Here is a 5,000-nt window from a genome sequence, read left to right as displayed (position 1 = left end):
CTGAGCGCCAGCCAAGCAGCTGCGACAGATGTCAGTGCGAAACTCAGGGTGTCAATAGCCCATCACCACATTGAGGCGTTTCCGACCTCACTTCAGTAAAACTGTTTTCTATTTATGTACAAGCGAGCATTTACCAAGCGCACCCCATTGGTAAACGCAGAAATACAGCAGTTCACTGTTATTTACCATTCCTTTTTAAATGTGAATCGAAATCTCTACGCTAACCGCAGCCGAAAATTAATTTCTGAATGCAAATGCTCATGTTCCTATTATTGCTGCCGATCTCAGGCGCGAAACGTGATCGATGAGAACGCGCGTGCATGACCCAGAGCCTGCGTTTACATTTAGCCAGCTGATTATTACTGCGTGACCTAACCACATGTACTTAGGTACAAATTTAACGCCATCCCTTCTTTTATTATTATCTGTATTTATGTAACTATGCTTGAGCAAACAAGCAAACAGCAGAGTATATCTAAGATGCTTTTGTCTATAGATCTTCACGCAAGGAGTACCCCAAGCATTATGCCAACAACAATTCTTCGCTAACGACGTCGGGTCACTTTGCAGGAAACACAAGCAGTAAAAGCTGTTGAGAAACGGTCACGTTTAAAAGCTCCACTGCAGCACGAACGATAGGTTTTGCAGCCATTTTGCCTCGTTTGCTCTAACGCATGCACTCAACCGCTGCTGTCTCTTTGTTCTTAAAGTTTCAAAGGAAATGTCACCTCACGGTCTCTGTCAGTCTCATGGCAGAAGCAGGAGCTGGGACCGCGCCCCGAGCATGGCAGGCTCCTCAGTCACTTAACTTGGTGCGGCTCATCTCTTGGCCAAATAGCTAATAAGCTCGAGCATTACAAGAGCTCTCTGCCCGAAGGACGCAGACGTGTCGAAAATAACTCTTAGCAGGAGGCGGACGAAGAGCGACCGGATGTAAGCCGTTTTGGACAGCGGAAGTCTTTAGAAAAGAGTGCCGCCGGAGGTCTGATGAGGGCGGGATTCTGACCTGCATTGTTCGGGAGGTCAGCGGGTCACCGGAGTCTTATCTGTAGATCGGTCGCCTCTTTTCCGTTTTTTAAAATCTAATGCCCGATTTCATTTTCTTTACTTTTTCTGTTATACACTTCTTTCCTTGTTTAATTATTCGATTCTTTTTGTTTTTTCCTACCTGGCTTGTAAAGTTGAAAGGCGAAAAGAAACATATTGGGGAACAATAAGACAATCCAGATACAAAGTGATAGCATGCTTATCGCGTGAATGGTCTTCTAGGTATACAGTTCTACTATGCATAACTATTGTTCAATTCCCCCTTGACGGTATGCTCTACCATAGCCTAGTTCATGTCTTCTTAATTCAGTGAAACTTTAAACTATTTTATAAGTAGTTTATCGCCCGCAGTTTTAAGGAGAAACGGTGGATAATGGAACCCAACCCAGTCATTAAGACTTCTCCCACATTCATCATTCCCTGATCCACTTACGCCATCGAACCCGCCCTCAGCCCCTAACAGAGATGCGGCGCCGAGGGACGGTGCGCGGCCTCGGACGCGAAGGCACACCGGAGTCAGGATGATATAGTAACGTACACGAAATTAATGGATAAACATCGAGGAGATTAGTGTGGAGTCTGGCGGCATGGCAGGTACACGGCACAGAATCTCTTGATCCTTATCAAATTACGCCTGTCATTACTCATGATGACAAGTACATACATTAACGTTTATCCAAGATCTTGTTTGTGTAGACACTAATGTACATGTACAAACACAGCGTACCCCAAGTCCAGAGGGGAAGTACTCTGCGTGTAGCCAATAGAATATCATAAAGGCATAAATAACAAAGGACTGGAACAAATTGTGCTATTCGCCACCGTTACAATATAAAATGTAACGAAATCTAACTTCCGCATTTCAGAACTGCGTAAGACTAGAGCAAAAACAACATCACAATCATTAGGGCAGGTAGAAAGTGAAGCCAGCAAGTGTCTGGAACGCGCCGTTACCGGGGGAACGAAAGTAAGGAAATATTCTAGGTAAATGAACAAAATTAATAAGAAATGAAAGTGCGATTTCACTGAGCCTTACCTTATCCTTCCCAGTAAAAGAGAGAAGGATTTTTGAGAAGGCGCTGTAACTGCACAAGCAACTGATAAGAACTACACACCAGCACGTCTGGCGACACACTAACTGTAGCGTCCCTTCTTGCATGGCCTTCTAGAGGCTTGCGGGCATCGAGTCCTCGTGCCGCCCAAAAACAGACCCTTTGTTTGATTCTATTGGGACAGACGCATGCATATTGATGACCGCAGACGGGTGCGCGTGACGACATTCTTGCACGAGTCCATACCCTTTCCTCTGTCTCCGTCTGTCCGCCTGTCCGTCTCTGTCTCTCTGCCTCTGTCTGTCTGTCTCTCTCTCTCAGTCTCTCAGTCTCTCTCTCTCTCTCTCTCTCTCTCTCTCTCTCTCTCTCTCTCTCTCTCTCTCTCTCTCTCTCTCTCTCTCTCTCTCTCTCTCTCTCTCTCTTATGACATGACTAAATATCCTGGGCTACTGCTGGTATACTTTCGTATATATTTTATGTATTAACGCAGTAATGGAAAAATGCAAATATACGAAACTATTATCATACATTATCGTGTAACTCTTCTTACGATCATAATCGCCGTAAATGACATGACTTTGTTGAGGAGGATTTTGATTTATCTTCATGAGATAACTTTCCTCCTGCATTTCTTTTCCTCCTTTTCCTCTTCTCCTGACTGCTCCTACTAATGATTCTGTTACTAGCAATTCTACTGCCTTTGTTCATATATACGTCATATTTTTATGGCCATATCCAAATCACCATTTGTAACTGAACCTACAAACTAATAGTCATATTATGCGCTGCGTTCACCTATTGAGCCGGGTTCTTTGCGACTCTTAGCGCCCGCCAGGTCCCGCTTCAGGACGCAGAGGGCGCTCATCTGAGGGGCAGAGCGGAGATCGACGAGTCCGGAGAGGCGGGCGACGCTTCATCCAGTGAAACGACGGTCTTGACAGCGGATTCTTTCTCTTTTTCATCCAGGATTTTTATGTCTCATGAAGACCCTCATGAGCACTGGCTTAGGAAAACCCCTACTGGACAGCCATCCTGTAGAGTCGCAGCATCAGCAAATTCTTTTGTTTACTAAGACTGCAGGCTTTGGCACTGGCTGAAAAATGGCTAACCAGGTCGATGCTCTTGATTCCTGCGCCACCTCTTCCTTCGACGTCATTCGAGAGATGAGAAGTAATCCTTTGGATATCGCTGACTTCATTCCGCGCTGTTTATGCGGGTCAGTTTAACACATTGCGTTTGGCAGATGGCATGAGGTGTCCGCACTGACGTTATTTTTAGAGGCTGTTCATATTTTCTCTAACCTAGTAAGGTGTCATATGTTTTGCCCAGATCTACTATTATTTAGCTGTATAGAGGAAACAATATCTGTCTTTTGCTTTGTGTTAATCAATAGTAAATGTAAATATGATACAAAAATGGTTTATGTTTGTTTTATGTCAAGAATACGGGATTTGTTCATCACACCTATACTGTTTTTCTGAAATTCTGTCGTAATGCGACTGGAATCAGAACTACAGATCGAATTACTGACAGAATTACGGTTAGACCTTGGGAGACCTAAATGCATTACAACTTTCTGCTTACCTGCACTTAGGGGTCCCGGGCTATCCTAGTGCATATTTACTTCAAGGTTTCTATATTCCATCAAAAACCTTGATATCCTTCGCTTCAAAGTTCACCCTATCCTTATCCCTGATTTTGTACCTACGTGCAAGGGCAAGGGATCCTTCGTCCCCGAAAAAAGATATCGGGAAAAATTAAGCAGGAAAAGGCCGAAGGGGAGCCAGCCATTCTGAGCGTGTCTTTGTGTCGCAGTCGAGCAGTTCATTCACTCCCGCGGCCCGACTCCGGTGTCCCTGGCGCTGCCCTCGCCCACCCCAGGAAAAGGTGGGCGGGGCTGTTGGGATTCGGCGTTGCTACTTGCGAGAAGGTAACTCGCAACTGTTCGCATTGGGTGTTCATCCGAAAGCCTTGAAGCGGACAAGCATGAGAGAGGGATTCTGGAAGGCCCGGTGTCGTTTCCCTTTTTATATCTTTTTAATATTTATTGCTGCCTTTCCACTTAATCCGAAAACAGGACTTTTTAAACAGATTCGATAATCAGGAAGATTTCTTACAAAGATTGCCGTATTTTTGTATCACCTCACGTGCTGCCGCCAGCAGACTGCAAACTAGCCCAAGGGAGGCTGTTTGCTGTCAGGGTTGGAAAGCTGTTTAGAGCGGCTGTGGAGTTGGCTGTATTTGTACTCACATCCATCCATACCTGCATACATATATAAAAATATCACAATTTATATAAAACATACACGCACACACACACACATCTCTCTCTCTCTCTTAAACTCTCTCTCTCTCTCTTTCTCTCTCTCTCTCTCTCTCTCTCTCTCTCTCTCTCTCTCTCTCTCTCTCTCTCTCTCTCTCTCTCTCTCTCTCTCTCTCTCTCTCTCTCTCTATCTCTATCTCTCTCTCTCTCTCTCTCTCTCTCTCTATCTATCTATCTATATCTATCTATCTATCTTTCCATCTTTCCATCTTTCCATCTATCTATCTATCTATCTATCTATCTATCTATCTATCTATCTATCTATCTATCTATCTATATATATATATATATATATATATATATATATACACACACATTCATATATACACATACATATACATAAATGGATTTCGACTTCGTGATAGCTACAAGGATTTTTTTCTAACTTCCTTCTTATCAAGAGTTCTAGTATTTAATATAATCTTAGTAACTGTATAACGTCACACTGTTGATCTTCAATCCCCACTAATGTCCGTAGCAGTTCGCTGCAAAAAAATGCGTCCACTGGGTGTCCCTGGCGCTGCCCTCGCCCACCCCAGGAAAAGGTGGGCGGGGCTGTTGGGATTCGGCGTTGCTAC

General features: G+C 44.2%; 1 protein-coding gene across 3 annotated transcripts in view; it reads right to left on the bottom strand.

The window, feature by feature from the left end:
• The window catches only part of LOC113809245 (trypsin-1), a 79,204-nt gene that overhangs the window by 31,814 nt on the left and 42,390 nt on the right, over positions 1–5,000 (bottom strand). Inside the window, exon 1 of one of the 3 annotated variants that reach the window (XM_070130516.1) lies at positions 2,084–2,186. The exons of the other annotated variants lie outside the window; for them this stretch is intronic. The gene's annotated coding sequence lies outside the window, so the exon portion shown is untranslated. Of the gene's footprint in view, positions 1–2,083; positions 2,187–5,000 lie in introns of those variants that run through there. 3 annotated transcript variants of the gene reach the window in all.

Source organism: Penaeus vannamei, chromosome 15, assembly GCF_042767895.1.
Source record: "Penaeus vannamei isolate JL-2024 chromosome 15, ASM4276789v1, whole genome shotgun sequence".
NCBI lineage: Eukaryota > Metazoa > Arthropoda > Malacostraca > Decapoda > Penaeidae > Penaeus > Penaeus vannamei.
The sequence above is the reverse complement of the archived record's forward strand: the minus strand, read 5'-3'. Positions and strand labels throughout refer to the sequence as shown.